Source organism: Hibiscus syriacus, unplaced genomic scaffold (assembly GCF_006381635.1).
Source record: "Hibiscus syriacus cultivar Baekdansim isolate YM2019G1 unplaced genomic scaffold, ASM638163v2 tig00001478_pilon, whole genome shotgun sequence".
In the NCBI taxonomy this organism is placed as follows: Eukaryota; Viridiplantae; Streptophyta; class Magnoliopsida; order Malvales; family Malvaceae; genus Hibiscus; species Hibiscus syriacus.
In genome coordinates this window covers 4,747,957-4,772,809 of record NW_024061874.1, presented here as the reverse complement: position 1 = coordinate 4,772,809, position 24,853 = coordinate 4,747,957, and the positions used below count along the sequence as shown (strand labels likewise).

Sequence of the window (24,853 nt, the reverse complement as noted above, 5' to 3'; positions counted from 1 at the left end):
AACGAAAGGAAATCAACCGGAGCTGACGACCTTGATGATTACAATGCAAATGTTAACTAAGTTACATATACTACACTTTAAAAAAAAACACATAAAATTAGAGCAAATGAGAAATTATATAAACCATGAATCCTTAAACATTTCATCATAATTAGAGCAAATGAGAAATTATATATATATATATATATATATATATATATAACCATGAATCCTTAAACATTTCATCAATAACAAAAGAAAAACACAATGAAAGTGGTGGCATATGCATGGATGTTACTCTCTATGTACCTTTTGGGGCATCTTCTCATAATTTACGGAGAAGCCAATGAGGCTCAAGCCCATGGTAACTTTCTCAAATCCCACTTGTAAAAAAAAATCATCTCCGGTGCTGCATTTTCCGGCACGGCTCGATGTGAACACCGACTTGAACGACTACATCAAGCCTCAAGATGGATCCATGGAGATCGATAAAATCATTGCATTACCTGGACAACCAAGTGGTGTCGATTTCAACCATTATTCAGGATATGTCACTGTTGATTCCAAGGCTGGTAGAGCTCTTTCTACTATTTTGCCGAGTCCCCCGAGAACTCTTCTACAAATCCTTTGGTTTTATGGTTCAATGGAGGTATGATTCATTAATTATTCATCCCGTTTACACTAGATTAATCCGAGGGTTATCCAACCGGCTTGGTTGATCTGATTTCGGACAATTTCAGTACCGGCATGTTCTTCATTAATTGGCGCGATGAAGGAATTAGGCTCTTTCAGAGTAAACAAAGACAGCAAGACATTTTTCCGGAACAATTATGGACACATGCCTTGAATTCAGATGAAACCAATAAAGGAATACACACCCCTATTGTTATTATTTCAATGATAAAGATCCAGAACAATGTAAGAACTTCATCTACAAATCCAATGTTGAGCCTGGTAATATTGATGGGTACAACATTTATGCCCCACTTTGTCCACTCGATTCGTCTTCATTGATAAAAACCTCATCCAATTCGGTACGTCAATATATATATATATATATACACACACGTGTGTGTTATTAACCTCGAGAAATAGAAAAATTGAGATCAAAGAAATGAAAGGATTTAGAAGAGAAACAGAGAGATTACAAAAAGGAATTCTTCATTCATTCATTAGATAAGGTTTTTTCCTCCAGTACATGGTTTTATTTTCAATACAATGTATTATGACCACTATATTTTTGACAACTGGACAATGTAGTAACTAACTCTTAACATCTTCCTTTGCATATGATAGTTAAGGTGTTTTCTCCTGTGGGCTGATGGTTGGATTCACTTATGAGCACATGTCCTTTGTCCATGTAGGCTTCAATTCCTCCATATGTGTATCCATTTCCAGGTAATTGTCTTCTTCCTTAGCCTTAGGAATTGAAATCCCTAATTCCCAATTCCTCTTTTCACAATCCCTAATCCCTCTTTTATATCCCCTATTCTCTCGCCTCGATTCTGAACTCCTCGTCTTGATCTTCTCTTTTGTTCGTGACAATACCCCCTCCATGAGTAGATCATTGTCCCCAAGGATTGAAAGTAGGAAATTGAGCGCGCAGGACGATATAATCTTCCCAGGTATCGTGTTCAGAACTCAATTTCGTCCATCTTACGAGAAATTGAGTAACATCATAGTTATCTCTTTTAACAATTCTTTTGTTCAAAATATTCTCAGGAAACACTTTCATCTGCCCATCATCGATTACTTGAGGAGGATCGGAGAAAGCTACTGCCTTCTCGCCAATTTTTCACTTCAGAAGGCTTATATGGAAAACGGGGTGGATTCGAGCAGTATCTGGTAAGGCCAGTTTGTACGCAACCTCTCCATTTTTTTCCATAATTGTGTATGGACCATAAAAATGAGCTGCTAACTTCAAATTTTTTCTAAGAGCTAGGGAAGTCTGTCGATAAGGTTGCAATTTTAGGTACACCTCTTCTCTTACATTAAATTTCCACTCACTACGATTCTTGTCAACTTGCTATTTCATACGATTTTGCGCTTGCTGTAGTTGATCTCTAAAATTTTGTTTAAGTTGATACATGTCTTGTAATAATGTCTGAACAAGATGGTTTGTGTCTGTAGAGGGCCTCGAAAGGGGTGATATTTAGTGATGTGTGGTAATTTGTGTTATACCACCATTCAACATGGGGAAACCATCTTGCCCACTGTGTAGGTTTTAGAAAACACAAACCTCGCAAGTACTGTTCAAGACACTGGTTCACTCGCTCAATTTGACCATCTGTCTCAAGATGGTAGGCCGTGCTAAAGAGTGTGATGGTTCCTAATTGCTTCATCAGTTCTTTCCAAAAAAGACTAGTTGAAGTCTTGTCGCGATATGAAATGACAATCTTAGGCTGACCATGAAGTTTGTATACCTGATCTAAATATAATTTAGCTACCTCCATCACATTATAAGGATGAGAAAGTGCTAAAAAATGAGCATATTTAGTCAGTTTATCCACTATCACCAAAATGCAATTCTTACGCATAGAAACAAGTACACCTCCAATAAAATCCACATTTATTACCTTCCATGCTTGTTAAGGAATTGGAATATGTTGTAGCAAACCTGTTTAGCAATATGCTCCACTTTAGTACGTTGGCAGACTTCACATTGTTGGACATAAGTAGAGACCATAACTTTAAGTTTAAGCCAATAAAAATAAGCTTTCACATGCTGATAAGTAGTTTGAATGCCTGAATGCCCTTAATGTGGAGAGTAATGTAGTATTTGCAGAATCTTTGAACGTAGATCATCCATCTTTCCCACATAAACTCTATATTTGTAGCGCAAAATACCCTTTGAATACCTCTAATTTAAATCAATAGCAGTGTTAACAATTCATGCTCTAATATATTCTTTAGCTCTGGCATGTTGTTCATAGCTTTGCTCAATGTCTTTAACCCAAGCTGTAATGATAATCATAGCACTCATCTTCTTGTGTTCTCTCAAATTCACAAACTGTCTTGACAAAGTATCTACCACAACATTAGTACATCCTTTTCTGTATTGGATTATGTAATATAAACCCAATAGTTTGGTCAACCCTATCTTCTTAATTATTATTGTGAGCTTTTGTTCTAACAAATACTTCAAAGGTTCATGGTCTATTTTAATGATAAATGGACCACACTCTAGATAATGCCGCCATTTTGAGACTGCTAAGAGAATGACAAGATATTTCTTCTCGTAGATAGAAAGATCTATGTGTTTAAGACTTAGATCTTTGCTAAGGTAAGCCGAGGGACGACCTCCTTGAGACAAAACAACCCTTATACCTTCTAAGCTCATGTCTGTTTGCAAATAGAATTCTTTGGTGAAATCAGGAAGAGCCAAAACCGGAGCCTTACACATTACATCCTTCAATTGAGTAAAAGTTGCCAATGCTTCAAGAGTCCACTTAAAACCCTCTTTTCTCATCATCATTGTAAGTTAACAGCTAATCTCACAATAACCTTTGATGAACCGTCTATAATATCCCGTCAGCCCTAAGAAACCCCTGAGAGATTTTAAATTTTGAGGAAGTGGCCAATTTTTCATGGCAATAATTTTTGATGGATCAGTTGACACCTTGAGCATTAATAATGTGACCTAAATATTCCACTTGTGGCTGTCCAAAGTAACATTTACTTCTCTTGGCATAAAGCTGATTTTGTGTCAATATTTCCAAAACCAGCCTTAAGTGTGTCGTATGAGCAGTTAGTGTAGTGCTGTAAACTAATATATCATCAAAAAACACTAGAACAAACTTTCGCAAATAGAGAATGAACAAGTCATTTATAAGAGATTGGAATGTAGCAGGGGCATTTGTAAGGCCAAAGGGCATTACCTTAAACTCGAAATGTATGTGATGAATGCAAAATGCAGTTTTGTAGATGTCTTCAGGACGCATTAGAATTTGCCAATAGCCATACCTTAAGTTCAGTTTATAAAAGTAAGTTGCACCATGTAATTCATCTAATAAGTCTTTCACCATATGTATTGGGAATTTATTCTTCATTGTCTAACTATTTAACTGCCTATAATCCACGTAAAATTGCCAAGAACCATTTTTTTTCACAAGCAAGGTGAGGCAAAGGGGCTCTTGCTTGCTTGAATGATAGAAGCTATTAACATTTCAGAAATATGCCTTTCAACCTCTGCTTTTTGATGGTGTGGAAACCTATAAGGTCTCCAATTGACCAAGGTTGTACTAGGCTTAAGGCTAATTGTATGATCATGAATTCGTTTGGGAGGCATCCCTTTAGGTTCCTCGGAAACTCCTGAAAATTATGCTAATAGTGGTTGTAACTCTATAGGAACATATTGCTCACAATACTCCATACTCAACAAATAAATCTCTCCCAATAAATCTGGATCCTTAGCAGTGATCTTTTACATTTTGTCACTAGATACTATTTTTCAGAAGTAAGGGTGTTTGATGGCCCTGAATAGATAATTGTTGTCCATCATTCTCAAAGGTGATAGTCATGGCATTAAAATCCATAAGAATGAGGCTGTATTTATGCATCCAATCGTCCCCAAGGACCATATCACAACCTTCTAGATTTATTATACAAAAATCAAGAAAAAATCGGTGGCCTTGCATAATCCAGCACAACTGATTGCTTTTGGATAAACTATAAAGTTTCTCCCTGTTAGTTATTTTAATAGTTAGTGGTTGTGTTGTAACTACTCAATGTCTGCTTTAACCCATTTAGGAGTGATAAAGCTATGTGTGCTGTCACTGTCAATAAGGATATTAAGAGGTTTACCCCTGATCAATCATTATATTCTAATTGTTGTATAACGAATGCTACCAGGGAGAGCATTGACTGAAATTTCCAGATTCTCATCATTATCATTCGAATCCCCTAAATTTCTTCTGGTTTTATTGGTTCTTTAGGGCTATCAGATTCTAAAGTTCCGTCTCTGTCTTTTGCTTTCAAACTCAATTGAGATTCCATATAATTTAGCATGCCTGCAAGCTTCAGCTACTCCTTTAGGATTGAGAGCTTTTACCCTATCTTTCAACTCTTCCCTTAGCTCACTTATGAAAATGGACACGAAAAATTCCTCCCTAATGTTGGATTCTACATCAAAAATGAAAGGTTTCACCTCTTCGAACCTCACTTGATACTCTTCCATCGTTCTTTTTTGTGTTAACTTACTAAATTATTCTATGACATCTGAATATTGCATATCATTAAATCGATGACACAAATATGCTTTAAACTCATGCTAATGTACTCGATTGTTTTGCATAATATAACCATCAAACCAGGATTCATCATTTCCTTCTAAATTCATTATAGCTATCTCAACTCTTTGTTCCTCAGGAATCCCTGTTGAGTTAATCGATTGACGGAATTGGCCAAGAGGGGGTGATTTGGCAATTAAAAATTTGGTGGAAGCTTTTGCAGAAAATTGAAAGTAATTGCACAGCGATTTAGAGTGGTTTGACTTTCTCAATCAAAGTCTACGTCCATTACCTTAGCTATCCACACTAAGAATTTTCCAACAAATTCACTAATTTGTTCTTTCTTTTGATGCCAAAGAGATAACCTTACAACACTCTCAAGAATATACCCCAATTCTTGAGAACACTCTTTCCCAAAGAGAAGATTACAAATTTGCAAACTTACAAGGAAAACCTCACAAGGTAGGATGTTTGCACAATTCTAGAACAAGAAAAGAACACTCACAAATAATTACAAATGAGCACAAATGGTGTTCTTTGAAAGCAAGATGAATATTGAAAGGAAAATTGGCTTGATTTGCACAAACTTGGTGTTTGATGCTTTCTTTCTTGTTTCTCTATGATTTCTTGTTGATCAAGGGCTTCAGAACTTGTTTAAATACACCTTGAATCACTTATGAACGTTGGGGATGATTAGTGAAGATCATATAGCCGTTTTAGTGTGAAAACAATTAATAAAACAGCTTGGAGCGTGGGGGGAATCGGTTCCCCCCTCATAGGGAATCGGTTCCCTAAGTGTAAAATTCAAATATTTCGACCGTTGAACAAGGGGGAATCGGTACCCCCTATGGGGGAATCAGTTCCCTCCGAGCATTCTGGAAATCTCGGAGCCAAACAATTCAGGGGGAATCGGTACCCCCCTTGGGGGGGAATCGGTTCCCTCTGAGCAATCTGGAATTTTTGGCTTTGAAATGGTTCGAAATACTTTGAAAGATTATTTTGAAATTGTTTTAAGATTAAAACTTAATTTTACACTTAAGTAAGGATTAAAAATGATTTTTGAAATATTTGGAGTAATGTTTTGATATTCGAATAATTATATCGAATATACTTAGAAAATCATTTGGAAAATCTTAAAATTCATTTAACTTAATTTGTTATATCGAAATATCAAAATGTTTTCAACAATCTCCCCTTTTGATATACAAAACATTTTAGTAATTTTAAGATTTTGAAATCAAGTTTTGAAATTACTCCCCCTTACTTTATTTGTTAAATCAAAAAGATTCAAAGAAACGTGAAAATCATTTAGCCAATTGATTAGGTATATGTATGCATAAGCTGCTAAGATCACAATCAGAGAAACGTTAGCCATTAGTTCCATAATCAATATTCATAAACAATGTGATATGGCAAAATTGGTCATATGCTAATAATGATGTAAATGATGCAATAATGAATAAATCACACCAAACATATAAGTTCACACCATCCATAAATCCAAACAAATTCATAATCCACAAATTCAAACATTCCAAATATTCAAAATGTTAAAAATAATTTGGAGTTCAAAGCAAAATATAGAATCAAACATCGTAGGAGGATCGGGAGGAGGAAAATGAGCTCACATAGCGGCATATCGTGTGAGAGTGCATCAATACGTCATTCATTGAAGCGTTGTTTGTGCACATCTCTCGGAGAATCTCTAATTGTTGAGCTCCCATTGTGGATAATGGACTCTATAGAGTAAAGCGCGAATCCATGGTCGCATATCGAAAATCAAATGTCTCCATAAAGGATTGAAAATATGGAGGCATTTGAGTCGATTGTTGTGCGTTCTCCTCGGGTTGCTCAGGCTCATCTTCGGCTTCATCGATATCCCTCATCAATTGTTCAAACTCTGGATCTTCGTCAGCTTCGAGTGGAGCTTGTGAAGAACTAGCTCCCGGAGTAGTTGCAAGATCGAACCCATTCACCGGTTTCTTTATCTTTGACCATCCCGCTCTTGTTAAAGAAAGAAGATTGATTTGTTTCTTAAGAGGAAAGGAGGCATCTAGACCAACTCGAAGCTCGGCTTTAGAAAAGAGATTACTAAGGATACAACCGTAAACTAGTGAAGAACAGAGTTTCTTATTTGGCACTAGGTTAACGGTTTCAACAATCTCAGTAAAGATAATCTCAGAAAGGTTTATTTTTATATTGTGTTCAAAACAATGCAACCACCAAAGATCTAAAGCTCTAGAGTAGAATATCGACCCCGGATGGTCGAAACCACCAAGTGATCATGAGATGAAGAAAAACGCTCATGAAGATCTAGAACACTTGCACATTTCGTTTTATATCGAGAGCCTAAAACTTGTTTTCATTTGAAAACCTTCATTATCCAAGCCTAAGGCATTGGCTATATAAGCCGGATCAAGATGGAAATATTGACCTAGGAGGTAGGAACGTACTCCTATGGTTTTGGTTTTGTCACGATTTTTGATACAAACGGCATTACAATATAAGATACGAACAAGTTGATGATAGACAACGGGTTCAAGTTTGAAAAGTTTATCAAATTTCCATTCGTGCAAGATAGGGAGATATTTAAAGTTAATAGCAACCATAGCTTGAAGAGATGGGATACGTTCTTCCCTAATCTTATACGAGTCAAATATTGGTAAACCAAAAACGATAATCTTTAGGACCCGGTGGATTGAAACAAGAATTTTGGATAGTCAAGTTAGGATCAAGATTTGGAATAGGATTTTGAGGAATAGGAGGAGGATTTGGAGGTGAATTTGGTTGACGACTAGAACGACTAGATGAAGACCTAGCACGTTTAGGAATGGACATGGTAAAGGAAATCGGAATAGATTGGATAACCTGCAATTTTAAAAACAAATGTATGCAATTCAATTAATCCCAAAACTCAATTGAGTCCTCAATATTTCAAGGTTCGCTAAATCAATCCTATTGGGCAAAGTTTTTGAAAAACTTTTGACAAATATGGTTTTGAGAAACAATATATATATATAGTTTTCATAAAACATAATTTAATCAAAACACAATAATTTGAAAATTAACATTTTTTTAATTTCGAAAATTTAAAATTTTGTAAAATTCTTGTTTTTGATGAAATTAGTTGTAACATCTAGTTTCTAATCATTAAACATCAATGCCCGATCACTATTTCAACTAGAACTAATTAAAACTAATCCTATGTTCAAAATCAATGAAATAGAGAGTTTAGAAAAATTTACCTTGAAAGATGAAGATTGAGGGGATTTAGTTGTTGTTTGCACGATTTTAATGATTCCAATAGGTTTAGAAGATGATATTTGATTCGAATTTCTATTAATATCGTTGATTTGAGGCAAGAATGGAGATAGGGAAAGAGTTGAGAGGGAACGACAGCAAGAAGAAAAATAAGAGGGTTTTGGGGTTTTAGGGTGTTCTGCCCGATTTTAACAGAACCCCAGGGGGTATCGATTCCCCTGTGTGGGGAATCGGTTCCCCTTCAAAGGGGGAATCGGTTCCCTCATGGGGGGATCGATTCCCTCTGTACCAAAATGCTAAAATCCGATTTTTAAGCATACAAAATGCTAAATTAATCTTCTCTAGTGGTATAGGCAACTCATATATTGAAAAATAATTATGTTCAAACAATTAAATTAATCTTTAATCGATATTTGAATATAAAATTAATTTTTCATCAAGAATCATAAACTCCCTCTAACTAATAGCAATGAATGCAATCAAAAATGACTATTATGAGCATTTTTCAATATTTATTAAAAGTGCTGAATTATTTTAAACACTAAGTGAAGATAGGTCAGTTAAACCTAATTTTCTCCTAAGTGTCCAAAACCTTTCCTTATCTAAGGGTTTTGTAAAAATATCCGCTAATTGATGCAAAGTATCAACAAATTCTAGAACTACATCTTCCTTAGTGACATGGTCTCTAATGAAGTGATGTCTAATTTCAATGTGTTTAGTTCTAGAGTGTTGGATGGGATTTTTAGTGAGACCAAAACCTTTCCTATCTAAGGGTTTTGTAAAAATATCCGCTAATTGAGGCAAAGTATCAACAAATTCTAGAACTACATCTTCCTTAGTGACATGGTCTCTAATGAAGTGATGTCTAATTTCATGTGTTTAGTTCTAGAGTGTTGGATGGGATTTTTAGTGAGACAAATAGCACTAGTATGTCACACTTGATAGGAATAGTACCTACTTCAATTCCATAATCAAAAAGTTATTGTTTCATCTATAAAACTTGTGCACAACAACTACCGGCTGAAATATTCCGCTTCAGGTAGATAATACAACACAATTTTGTTTCTTTGAAAACCAAGAAATCATCATATTTCCAAGGAATTGGCAAGTACCGGAGGTGCTTTCCTATCTAATTTACATCCTCCATAATCCGCATCAGAGAAGGCATGCAAGCTAAAACTAGAGTCTCTAGGATACCAAGTCCTAACTAGGAGTGTCCTTAAGGTATCTAAAGATTCTCTTAACAGCTAGTAAATGTGATTCTTAGGACATGATTGAAATCTAGCACATAAGCAAACACTAAACATAATGTCAGGTCTACTTGCAGTTAGATAAAGCAAAGAGCCAATCATTGACCTATATAATTTAACATCTACACATTTACCTCATTCATCTAAGTCAAGCTTTGTTGAAGAGCTCATTGGAGTGTCATGAGGTTCCCATTTTCCAGTCCAAACTTTTTGAGCATATCTTTGACGTACTTAGCTTGATTAATGAGGATGCCATTTTCTTTGCTTGATTTGGAGTCCCAAGAAAAATGAGAGCTCCCCCATCATGCTCATCTCAAACTCACTTTGCTTAGCTTAGAAAATTCTTGGCAAAGAATATCATTAGTAGAACCAAATATTATATCATAACATAAATTTGAACTACTAAAATCTTTACCTTTATGCTTTAAAAACAATGTAGTGTCAACCTTTCCTTTTGAAAAACCTTTTTCAATTAAAAATTTGACAATCTTTCATACCAAGCTCTAGGAGCTTGTTTTAAACCATAAAGAGCTTTTGTCAATTTAAGAACATGATCTGGAAATTTGAATCTTCAAAACCTGGAGGTTGTTCCACATACACTTCTTCTTTTATAAAACCATTTAAAATGCACTTTTAACATCCATTTGATATAATTTAAATTCATGAAAACATGCAAATGCTAATACATTCTAATTGCTTCCATCTTAGCTACGGGAGCGTATGTTTCATCATAGTCTATGCCCTCTTCTTGAGTAACCCTTGAGCAACAAGTCTAGCCTTGTTTCTCACTATATTACCACTCTCATCAAGCTTATTCCTAAATACCCATCTAGTACCTACAGTAGATTTATTACTAGGCCTTTCAACTAATGTCCATACTTTACTTCTCTCAAATTGATTTAACTCTTCTTGCATAGCCATAATCCAATGTTCATCATTTAATGCTTCTTTAATATTCTTAGGCTCTATGCATGAGATAAATTCAACATAATTACAAATATTTCTAAGAGAAGATCGAGTTGTTACCCCTTTTGATGGATCACCTATAATTCACCATCCTTGACATAGTTGTACTCTCTTGGATAAGATACTTCCCTTTCTTCAATGGTTGGATTCTCAAGAGGATCTTGAGTTTCCTCATTTTTCGTTTCTTCCTTTGATGATGGCTCTCCAACTTCATGTCTAACATCATTTGTATTTATAACACCTACATCATCATTCACACAAGAATCCTTTCTTGGAAGGGGATTATCATCGAAAACAACATGTATAGATTCTTCTACAACTAAAGTTCTTTTATTAAATACTCGATAAGCTTTAGAATTTAAGGAGTAACCCAGAAAAATTCCTTCATCACTTTTAGCATCAAATTTGCCAAGGTTTTCTTTACCATTGTTTAAAACAAAACATTTACATCCAAAAGGATGAAAATAGCTAATGTTCGATTTGTGGCTTCCGCCCAAAAATATTTTGGCAAATTATTTTCACAAAGCATGGTTCTAGCCATTTCTTCTAAAGTTCGATTTTTCCTCTCAACAACTCCATTTTGTTGAGGGGTTCTAGGTGCTGAAAAATTATGACTAATACCATTAGAATTACAAATTCAATAAATCCAAGATTTCAAATTCAGTGCCATGATCACTCCTAACACTAGTTATAGAGTAACCCTTTTCATTTTGGATTATTTTTGAAAATGTGATGAACTATTCTAATGCTTCATCTTTAGTACTTAAAAATAGAACCCAAGTATATCTAGAATAGTCATCTACCAAGACAAATGCATATTGTTTTCCACCCAAGCTAGTAGTCCTAGTTGGCCCAAAAAGATCTACATGGATCAATTGTAATACTCTACTAGTTGATACGTCATTAATGGATTTAAAAGAAACACGCTTTTGTTTTCCTTTAGCACAAGCATCACAGATTTTATCATTATCAAATTTAAGCTTAGGCAACCCTCGAACTAAATCACCTTGAATTAGCCGTTGCAAAACACTCATACTAGCATGTCCTAGTCTCCTATGCCATAACCAACTATCATGTTCATCCTTAGCATCTAGGCACAAATTAGTCATATCAATAGAATCTAAATGAACCATGTATATGTTTCCTATTCTATGACCAACAAGCATAATCAAAGTAGATGCAATGTCAATCAATTTTGCAAACACTTAATTTAAAAATAAGACATTGTATCTTTTGTCAAATTCATCTAATCAGATTATGCTTTAATCCATTCACATACAAAACATTATGCAATGTTGATAATCGAGATTAAGAGCACATGCATAAAGTTTTTGAAAATGTTATGCATTAAAACTTTATAATATTTTAAAAAAAATATGCATAATCATTAAGAAAAATTTAAGGTCAAAATTTTGCAAAACCGAAGTTCTTGAAAAATCGATATCATTTGTTAAAGAGATACCAATTACATTTTAAAAACAATTTTGACCAAAAATTAATATGATGAACTAGAGTTTACAAAACATTACCAAAAATTATTATGTTCATCATACAATATTTTTCAACATACATGAGACAAAACATAATCATTTAGAATTATTTAACATTTAAAACCTCATGCATGCATAGAATAAACGAGCAACCAAATAAAATAAAAAAAATTAAGTTTAGAGGTTACCCATTACTTTTTTTTTATGTGTGGCTAGAGCATCTTGAATATCATCAACTTCATCACCATTTCTCCCACACACCTACAAGAGACATTTAAGTAGATTTTGGTATCCAAATTGCTTTGGATCCTTGAACATTAGTTTCAATGCCTCTTGTTCCTTTTGGAATTCATACTTGTCTAATTTTAAATCGTTTTCCTTTCTTTAAAGGACAATTATGTTCCTTATGACCATGATAATGACAATGTGAACATATTGTCATTATTGAACTAGATGAATTATTTAGAATGATCTCTTTTTCTTTTGTTAAACATTCAAGCTTATCTTTTAAATTGAAATTTTCTTTTTCAATACTTTCAAATTTCATTTTTGAGAGTTCTAAATCCTTCTTCAAGATTTCATTTTGATTTTCAAAATCCATTTTCATTTCTAGAAGAAGTTTGTTTAATTTGAAAATTTCTTTTTCAAAGTTTTCATATTTTATTTTTGAAAGCTCTAACTCATTTCTCAACATTTTATTTTGATTTTCCAAGTCTGTTTTAGCTTTCAAAAGAAGATCATTTTTAGCAATAAATTTAGAAATCAATTTATTGTATTTGGAGTTCATGGTCTCAAACTCCGAAAATAATTTATCATAAGCATCTTGTAACTCATTAAAAGATTTTGAATTTGATATATTTGAGTTAAAAGATACCTTTGGCTCTGTGAGAGCTAATAGAGACATCACTTTTATTGGTTCTTCTTCTTCCTTGTCTTTATAGATCTCCTCAAGCTTATCCCACATTTTCTTGGCACTTGAACAAGAAGAAACTCCTTTATATACATTAGGATCAATTGCACAACACAACATGTGCATAGCCTTTGAGTTTTGTTGAGCTTCATTCCGTTCTTGAATACTCCACTTCTTTGCATTCTTAGTAGGAGAGGAATATCCTTTCTTGATTATCATCCAATCTTCCATATCAAATGCTTTGATGAATATCATCATACACCTCTTTCAATGACGATAATTTGTTCCTTTGAAGTGTGGAGGCACGTCAATTAGTCTGGATTCTTCCATGGAGAATGAACCGGAAGTGGACGCCATCTTTATCGATTTAACTCTTCCCGGATCGACTCAAGAGGTGATTAAACCTTCAAATGAGTTAGGCTTTGATGCCAATTGTTGAGTTAATCGATTGACGGAATTGGCCAAGAGGGGGGTGAATTGGCAATTAAAAATTTGGTGGAAGCTTTTGCAGAAAATTGAAAGTAATTGCACAACGATTTAGAGTGGTTCGACTTTCTCAATCAAAGTCTACGTCCACTACCTTAGCTATCCACACTAAGGATTTTCCAACAAATTCACTAATTTGTTCTTTCTTTTGAGGCCAAAGAGATAACCTTTCAACACTCTCAAGAATATACCCCAATTCTTGAGAACACTCTTTCCCAAAGAGAAGATTACAAATTTGCAAACTTACAAGGAAAACCTCACAAGGTAAGATGTTTGCACAATTCTAGAACAAGAAAAGAACACTCACAAATAATTACAAATGAGCACAAATGGTGTTCTTTGAAAGCAAGATGAATATTGAAAGGAAAATTGCCTTGATTTGCACAAACTTGGTGTTTGATGCTTTCTCTCTTGTTTCTCTATGATTTCTTGTTGATCAAGGGCTTCAGAACTTGTTTAAATACACCTTGAATCACTTATGAACGTTGGGGATGATTAGTGAAAATCATATATCCGTTTTAGTGTGAAAACAATTAATAAAACAGCTTGAAGCGTGGGGGGAATCGGTTCCCCCTCATAGGGAATCGGTTCCCTAAGTGTAAAATTTAAATATTTCGACCGTTGAACAAGGGGGAATCGGTACCCCCTATGGGGGAATCGGTTCCCTCCGAGCATTCTGGAAATCTCGGAGCCAAACCATTCAGGGGGAATCGGTTCCCTCTGAGCAATCTGGAATGTTTGGCTTTGAAATGGTTCGAAATACTTTGAAAGATTATTTTGAAATTGTTTTAAGATTAAAACTTAATTTTACACTTAAGTAAGGATTAAAAATGATTTTTGAAATATTTGGAGTAATGTTTTGATATTCGAATAATTATATCGAATATACTTAGAAAATCATTTGGAAAATCTTAAAATTCATTTAACTTAATTTGTTATATCGAAATATCAAAATGTTTTCAACAATCCCGAAGAGATGAAAAAATTTACGACATTTTTGTACCCATCCCTTTGGATTCATTCCATCAAAAATTTTAAATTCTACTTTAGGCCTAGGAAGCATAAATCCAACATTTCCCACTGCCCCTCCTTGAACTATTTTGGCCCAACTGTTATCCCCTATTTGATTTTCCACCCTAACATTCGATTGATCCATCTAAGATTATAAGGTTTAGATTTGAGGATACATGGTTCATATATATTGTAAGAGAATCTGAACTTATCATTTATCACTATCACCAACAAAAGTTGATGGATCACCAGTTTCTCTCCATCAACTTTTGTTGGAGTGTGTGTAGTAACATTCTCCTTTTCTGAGCTTGCCATATCTTGCTCATCATTCCTCCCCATTAAGATTCGTAGGACTTGTTCTATATAAACTTGATTGGTTGTCATTTTTGATTCCAAGTTGTTTAGATGCTTGTTTTTCTCCTCACACCATTTTGGAGGCTCTGTTTCATCATTGGCTTGTTCCACTTTCTTTGACATATCTTTAATCTGTTGCTGAATGGAAGTAAGTTCAGTTGACTCTGCCATGGATTAAGTCTTTTTTTTTGTTTTCCTAGTTTGATGCAATGCTAGGAAATTAGGCTCTAATACCAATGTTTTGAACCTTGAGAAATAAAGAAGTTGAGATTGTAGAAATGAAAGGATTTAGAAGAGAAACAGAGAGATTACAGAAAATGAATTCTTCATTCATTCATCAGATAAGTTTTTTTGTAACACCCCAACCTGTACCCGACCCGAATACGAGTTCGAGATGTCACATTGACTTTTAAAACAATTTCCTTACAAAATAACTGAACATTTGAACTTATATTAAGAAAATACAATAAATACTATTAATTTATTCTTCATTATAAAAATTTGAAAAAATACATATTTGTGAACAGTACTATACGGTATGAACAATACTGTGAACAATACCATGAACAGTACCATAAACGGTGAAAAAGTTCGAATATAAATTGTGTATAGATGCACTACTACAGTACTTTCGTAAAAAATACGTATAATCTCATAAAAATCTAAGCTTTCATCCGCATAAAATTTATCAATTTCATATACGCATTTAAAACATTAAAAAACTCAATCGTATGACTTTTCAAAACCGATTAGAACATAATCCTTTATTTACATGCCAACCACTTTCCTTATTACAAAATACATACTATACATTTCTTTTCTGATCTGATCTTTGGAAAGGAGGAACTGACATGTTTTGCATAACTTTTATCAATCTTCCTCTTCTAGGAACCTATATGTGAAATAATCACAAGCTAAGTCGTTGACTTAGTGAGGCATGAAAACATATGATGTTACTCTACTCATATCAATGCATAAACAATTAATACTATCGTATCATATAAAAGCATATCTCCTATTGTATAACCAATGCACACATATACCTATATCATTAACATACTTATCAGTACTCATATTACTATCACTAATTCCTTTTTATTATGTAATCATATATTGTACCTTTTTATACTCACCATCGGACATCCATGTCATTTCACAACAGAGCACACATAGTATCATATCAAATTATTTATTATCTTTAAAGATTATGTATTAGCCCATGTACACTTCTGAGAACTTAAGGTATATGAGTACATTGAGGTTGTGCACTATTATGCTATCACCACAGCTCGTATACTTGTCCCGAAGGACCTATCCAGAGGTCATAAAGAACCTCGACAACTGTCTATAGGTCCCAAAGAACCTAGGTAAACTGTCCATATGTTCCTTAGAACATAGGTATACTGTCCATATATCTCAAAAGACATAGGTAATTCTGTCCATATGTCCCGAAAGACATAGGTAATTCTGTCCATATGTTCCATAGAACATAGGTAAATCCTCGACTCTTGGCATGCCAACTATACCTATAACTCTCGTATCATATACCATGGGCATTATTCTTGTGTTTCATATGTTCATGTACTCATGTCATTTCTCTTGTGATCACATATACCTTTTCTTCTGTCACATACCACATGTATGTGTAAACATCTATGTCATTTCATATAACATGTAATACATATTGCATATTCATGTAAGCATGTATATCATGTAACATTTTCATATAGTCACATAGCTTATCTCATTTCACATTGGCCATGTCTCATAGCATATATCATATATGCATATAATCATGTATATCATATCATATATACTCATAAGAATTACATCAATCATATAACATTTTAGGAGTTACTCCTTACCATAGTAACTCTGTCACTGGCTCATCGCAAGCCAATGTTTGATTAATAACATAAGTACAATTAAATTGCACTCACCTTGGCCTTGCTTTAATTCAAGCCTAATTCTTTAATTGTTCCGGAACTTGTTTATGCTCAATATCTTTGCCTTGAGCTTTCACGCAGAGAGAAGAAGGAAGAAGTATATAACTAAGCTTATTATTCTTCTTCACTTCCACGTGGGTTTCCTTATCTTATAAGGAAATAAAAATCTTTCTTGTCAAATGACCATTTTTCCCTTTAATTCATTTGATAATTACTAACAACTTTCAGGAAATATCTCCACATAAATCATTGAATTATTCAACTATTCTACTTTTATCCCCAAATTCTGAAATTTTACAATTTGATCACTAACCCGATATTGAGGATGTTACATTTTTCCTCTAGTACATGGTTTTATTTTCAATACAATGTACTATGGCCACTATATTTTTGACAGCTAGACAATGTAGTAACTAACTCTTAACAACTTTCTTTGCAGATGACAACTAAGGTGTTTTCTCCTGTGGGTTGTTGGCTGGATCAACTTCTGAGCCCATGTCCTTTGTCCATATATGCTTTAATTCCTCCATACATGTATCCATTTCTAGGTGATTATCTTCTGCCTTAGTCTTAGGAATTGAAATCCCTAGTTCCCCAATTTCTTTTTTCACAATCCCTAATCCCTCTTTCATTTCCCCCAATTCTCTCACCTCGATTATAAACTCCTCGTCTTGTTCTTCTATTTCGTTCGTGACAATATATATCTCTTAGACATGAGAACATGACCGATCAACTAAATTGCATCACGGATCATATGATTCTTATTTCAGGTAAACAGTTTCGAACCATGCTCAAACCATTATATGTTATCTTATTTGAATAGAGCAGATGCTCAGATGGCTCTCCATGCAAAGGTTTCAACGTGGGATTTATGCAAGTAATTATACTCATGATCTTGCTACTGTGTTGTGGATTCTAATTTAAATCTAAACATAACCATATTATATTATTTCACTCAACGACTCGATTTATTTTGGCTGGACCGATGTGCTGTAACTATTTTACACGTTATCAAGAATCTCATGGCAAATAACATCAGAGTGTTGGAAAAATTGAATGAATTGATTCTATTTATAACTAATTAATTATAAGTGATGTCACTTGGTGAATGAACTTAATTTTTTTTGGTTTAAAGTTGTATCCATTTAATCATACCTATTCAACAATTCTCTTCATGAAAAGATTAAATCCTTTTATAAAAAGGTTAAGTCCTTTCATCAAAAAGAGAAGTCTTTTAATCAAAATGTTAAGTATTTTCATCGAAAGGTCTTAACCTTTCAATCAATTTCCTCTCTCTATATATAGGCTAGTTTAGACACAACACAAAGACAACTTTGAGACACAATTCACAAAGTTGAATTATGATAACGCTTAGAAAGTTCATTCCAAATTCGTTCTTTTCGGTGATAGAGAAAGGTTGATCACTACGGTTGTGCTTATTGTTGTGATAGTTTATTGTTGTATCGTGGGAGACTGGCGTCCAACATTACTCAAAGCACCGAAGAGAGGACGAATCTGTCTTAAGGAAACTGTTCATACATGCCTCAACAAAAACCCTTCTTCGATTTATCTTACTCTACTCATCCTATTCAATGTCTACATACGAGTAAACAAATCATGTTCCTCTATTTTAATTCTTTATTTATTTTGTTTCGTTCGATTATATAATAATGTTTATTTATTATTATTATTTGTCTCAGATTTCTATTTTGTCTAACAATCTTAAGATAGAGCTCATATTTTATTTTACGATTTTAATCCGTATGAAATATTTTGAGTTTAATCTAAGCCATGCAGTAATCGACCAGTGGGAAAAGGAATTGATTTTGCTTGAATCCATATAGATATATACACATATATATAGTTATAATCCCTTTATGTTTGGGGTTATTGAGCACAAAGTTTGGAGTTATTGCGTACAGAGCCAAGCGTCTTTCTGGTCAAGTTCCATGCCTATTGAACGCATAACAACTTACGAAATCAATCAAATGTGGTACTAATATGCGAAGTCCAGGTATGAAAGCATAATATAACTCGCGGGAAAAGAAGCACATTGAGGAGAACAATATCTTGGTTGGAAGCAATAATCATGGAAATCATCATCACTTTCTTTCTATCAGAAGGATTTTAATTCTCGACTCTCGCTAATAAATCAGAGGTTCTTTTGTGGTGTGTTTTTTTTCTATTTGATAGTGAAGATGAATTACAAATACAAACGAAAGAAAGAAACGTGAATTACCCACCTTTGAGGGAGGCCTGACAGAGACTATTATGAATGGGGTCTCGGGTTCCATATTGATCCAAACAATGGAGATCAATGCAATCTGGTTTCTTTGCCGCATACAGAAATTGCAGAACATGGGAATTGGAGGCAGTTGAATGAAGAATAAAATCTAGTCAAGCAAAGGTACATTCAACTAGTATAATTCAGGAAATTGATTAGTGGCCTTTAAATTGGTACGCATGTACTGCTTCTTTTTTTATTGATTAATATTTATCATCACTGCCTTGAAACTTTGAACACAATAAACTAAGATTGAGATTTTTTGGAGATACATTCACACTAACTTTTATGCAGTAAGGAACTTTTATTTTGATTTGTCTATAAGCCATGCACTGCACGTTTATTTTCATTTGTCTATATCTAGTGGAGAAATTGAAAATGAAAAGAGGCAGTAGAACAAAGGACAAAATGTCCAATCTACAATTCTGGATAAGGATTACGTTGTTTCGAGGATGAAAAGTTGGCAATATTGAAATTTCGATCAAGAAATCGAAAAGGTATGTGTAACCATCTAGTATTTCTTTTTATAATATTTACACATTGAGATTATACTATTGTTTTGGATTTTATTAAATTCCCACCATTCAGCAGAAGTTATTTCTATTTTGAGAATCAATTTATTAAATTCTCATCGTTCAACATAAATTGGTTCTGTTTTGGTTTTAATCTCATTGTCCTACAGAAGTTCGCTGTTTTAAATCATGACATTTAACGAATTCAAAAAAATAGTTTCGATTGTGAATTATGTTTTGGGTTTTAGTTTTACTAAATTCCCCCCCGTTTAACATAAATTAGTCAATTGTTGGCTTTTAGTTTTGAGTAAATTTGTTTTAGAATTTTAATTTCTAATTAAATTTTGTTGTTCAACAAAAACACATGACAAAACAAATTGAATTAACTTTCAATTTATTGTTGGAATATTTACAAATTCTGGTTACGTGTTTTTAAACGAAACAATGTTAACCCCACTGATTCTCCTAACTCGTGATTTGAAATGTTGATTCATATTCAGACTTTTGAATAAAATTCAATGATGTCAGTGGTTGTGAGCCACAACGAGAAGCATGTGAAATTCATGGATATAATTTCAAGACATAGCGACATAAGTTATTATATTTAATCATGTTTAATATGGTCAAATATAAAATGATCCACCTATTCATATTAAAGCTTGAAAGCATTATAAGTTTCTATGTCGGAATTACATCTCGAATGAATTGTCAGATACACCATATGAAGTGTATAATATCCATAAGATTGCTAAAGAATTATGAATAGCATTTGACCATGTTCTGAGTTGTCAGCAAATTACCTTTAAATAAGGTAACTTACAAGAAAATAGGTGAGACACCATATGAGTTATGGAAATGTAGAAAACTTTCCTATAACTACATCAAAGTGTGGGGGTGCCTTGTATAATTATAATGGTAAGCCGAGACACATACGTCATCGACATAATATCATTAAACAATTGATCTCAACTAGAGTTATCTATATTGATTTTGTAAGATTAAAAGATAACATTGTGGATATTCTAAACAATGAGTTGAATCGAGATCAAGTTGATAAACATCTAAAAGAATGTGACTAAAGCCCATTAATATTTAAGGCGCTATGTGAAGGAAAACCCAACTTAGTTAACTGGAGATCCCAAGATCTAAATTCAATGGGATAACCTACTTGCATAGACCTTGTGAGGTCATTGTGGGGGTCCCCAAGTCCATTCCTATGATGAAAATAGTGACTAAAATGTGGAAAAGGTTAAGCAATGCTTTTAATGATCACTATGTGTTTCAGTGAGCCGAACAACATAAATTACCTATGTGAGAGTGAAGTGGAGCTGCCTCAAAGAGACTATTGGGACATAGTTCTCTAAACTCTTGCAGAACCAGGAGATGTCCACGGCTATATTGACATAACCATGAGAACCAAATTCTTGTCAGTGAGATATTTGTGTGAGTTATGTCGTCGCTTACACCAACGACAGGACAATTAAAGGACATCACATCTACTGGACAATCAGTAAAGTAGACACATTTTCACAATGGAAGGTTCAAAGGGGGACACCTACCTATCCTATGCAAATATCGAACGTAGAATTTATCACCATATCGAGTCAGTGTTTGAATCATCAAGTTCATTCATGTGGGGGATTGTTGGAAAAAATTGAATGAATTGATGCTATTTATAACTAATTAATTATAAGTCATGTCACTTGGTGAATGAACTTAATTTTTTTGGTTTAAAGTTGCATTTATTTAATCATACCTATTCAAGAATTCTCTTCATGAAAAGATTAAATCCTTCTATGAAAAAGTCTTAACCCTTTCATCAAAGGGAGAAGTTTTTTTAATCAAAAGGTTAAGTCCTTTCATCGAAATGTCTTAACCTTTCAATCAATTTCCTCTCCCTATATATAGGCTAGTTTAGGCACAAGACAACACAAGTTACAAAGACAACTTTGTGACACAATTCACAAAGTTGAATTATGATAACACTTAGAAAGTTCCTTCCAAATTTGTTCTTTCCGGTGATAGAGAAATGCAAGATTGTGTTCGACTGATTACTACGATTGTACTTACTGTTGTGATCGTTTGTTGTTGTATCCTGGGAGACCGACGTCCAACCTTACTCAGAGCACCGAGGAGAGGACGAATCTGTCTTAAGGAAACAGGCCTCAACAAAAATCATTCTTTGATTTATCTTACTCTACTCATCCTATTCAGTGTCTACATATGAGTAAACAAATTAAATTCCTCTATTTTCATTCTTTATTTATTTTATTTCGTTCGATTATATAATAATATTTATTTATTATAATTTTTATCTCGGATTAACATTTTTTCTAACACAGAGTTTGGTTATACAGGAAAAGCCTCAATTGTTTGTTCCTATATAATCGGTTTATATAAATATATTCTCATCTTTAAAAAGCGACATTCAATAGATACTGAATTTGATTATTTTGCAGCGGTGACGTAGATTCGGTTGTTCCGGTTACCTCAACCAGATACGCTATAAACAAACTCAAGCTTCCCATCAAGACTGCTTGGCGTCCATGGTCCACCGATGGGGAGGTAAGAGCAGAACCGAAACACCATCATTTCGAGTTAAATACAATGTGCAAACCTTGTATTATAACATTTTTCTCGAAATGATTGAATCACAACAATCAGGTAGGAGGATATGTGGTGGAATACGATGGTCTGACATTTGTGACGGTGAGAGGAGCCCGTCTTTTATTCCTGAGCTACCAACCGACTCGTGCTATTACCATGATTTCCTTATTCCTCGGAGGAGCTTTGCCTCCACCATTTTCAATTCAGAACAATAGCCGAGGATGATTATGTTGATGCTCATTTACAGTTTTGAAACTAATATTTACATGTATGAGACAAATGTATTATTCGAATAACCAATAATGCAATGTCCATTCATCAATCATTCTTCTTAAAAGCATCAAACAATACAGATAAACTTTTAAATACCGAAAATAAGATCAGACAAAGAAAGAGTTAAAAAACAAATCAACCAAATAACTTGAAAAAAAAAATACTACTGCTGCTATGGGAAGTTAAAGATGTGCATCATCAACACTAATATAAAAATGAACATAACAATAACAATGACATCATATTGACAATTGTCTTTAACATAGTTCAAGTAAAACCTATCTATATCAATATTAAAGTACTACCTATCTATGAAGATTACGAGCACCTATCAATATAAAAGTACTATTTTGAAGGTCTAAATGTAGATAAATAAGATAACCAAATAAATCTCAATTGGAGAGATTAGATCCAATCCAACCTTGAAAAAAAAACCATACTACAAGAAAAGATAAAACTAGAGAAAACTAAAGAAATTGTTTGATCAAAGATTATCATTTTAACAAACAATGAGAAAAGAAATTAAAAAAAATAACTTGATTTAAGTTTTAATTTTTTTTATTATCAATAGAAATTAAAGGCAAAATTGCCTACATAAAAGAAAAGCGATAGGATCGTACGGCTTGAATACATCTATTTTTTGGGGGAAAGTTTTACTTATATTAAATCAAACCGGTCTATGAAGGGTGAAAGGAAAGTGATTTTGGAATCTGACAGCAAAGAAGCCATAAACCTCATCAGAAACAAGTCGACTGAACACAGAAAATTAACTATTCTGCAGCACATAGAGATTTTGCTCAAGAGAAATTGGATGGTTGAACTGAAGCACATACCTAGAGAGGCAAATCGAGTAGCGGATGTTATCACCAGGCAATTACGGAGTTACCAAGGGGATTCAGTTTTGCTGCAGAACCCTCCCAAGGAAGCCGAGAAGTTTCTGATTTCTGATAGAACGGGCATCTAAACAGCCCTTTGTACCCGTTTCAACCAAAAAAAAAAAAAAAATCAAACCGGTCTAAATTGTATGCCTCGTTAAAAACCCTCTAAACCTAAATAGAGGAAAATAGTACATATAATTTAACCACACAAAACTTACAACATAATACAAACAATCCGATCTAATGAACCAATTATACGATCCAATAAGCATCATTAGCAGCCACCAAACCAAAACATAAAAAGATCGGCCGAAGAAACAGAACACCTCTATACCAAGAAACAAACCTCAACCAGCACTATAGAAGTAACCATCACAGCGAGCGTTTCAAGGATGAATATTCCACAATTAACTGCCATAAACTTACAAACAAGTAATCTAACCACGCCACATCCTCCCAACTATCAATCCTCGCAACAAACCTTAAACAATAAATCTCTTGACACCTCTTCGAACTTAAAAATGTTACCAACCCAAAATCTAAACTCTCAGCAAAACATAGCCCTCTTCAAAAGACGAACAACTATCTTCCATATCAATCGACAAAGCAAAACATAAACGAATGCCTGCAACAAACAATTAGAAACACCAAACTGCAACAATTACAAACAATTAGAAACACTTCTAAGATTATTTTCCTGAATTCCTTCTTTTTGAGCCACCTGTTTATAAACTTGAAAGGTAAAGGACCCCAATCCAGCACTCCATACTTTGTAGCACTGGGACGTGATCCGAAGAAACACTTTTTAGCCCAAACTGTAGTCTATAATCCGATCCAGCAAACCATTGTTCATCGAGTAGGAACCTATCTAATCTACTTCTCCTGTTACATGGCCCAAACCACGTGAACTTATTACTCTTCATTGGTATGTCAACCAAATTGCAATTTGAGATGAATTCATTAAACTCTTCTCAACCCTATAACAGACTAGTGCATCCGTTTCATTCGTCACTATTTTTTACTGTGTTAAAATCACCGCCAACAATCCATATATTTGAGACCGAGGACCTCAAGCTCACTAATTCATGCAAAAAGTTCTTTGTTCTGACAAAATATTGAAACCTTACACACATATAATTGAAGACAACATACCTGAATGAGTCCAGCACTCTTCCACCCAGATAAACCTCTGATTCACAATCGATTGGTTTTCCTTGAACATAGATTTACTCCAAATTATTGCAAACCCCTGATCTTCCCAAAGCATTCGACACCCTGAAGTCGAAATTAACATCCAGCCAAAACTTGTGTATATGGGTTACACTAAGGTTTTCCTTCTTCATTTCCTGTAAAAGCAGCATATCTACCTTGTGCTTTTTCAATAGCATTTGTACTTCCAGGGACTTCTCTCCATCGCC

The 24,853-nt window shown here is 34.0% G+C and overlaps 1 pseudogene; it reads left to right on the top strand.

Moving 5' to 3' along the window:
- The first annotated feature begins 325 nt into the window (after window positions 1–325).
- On the top strand, window positions 326–22,509 carry LOC120126724 (annotated as a pseudogene).
- Window positions 22,510–24,853: the final 2,344 nt, after the last annotated feature.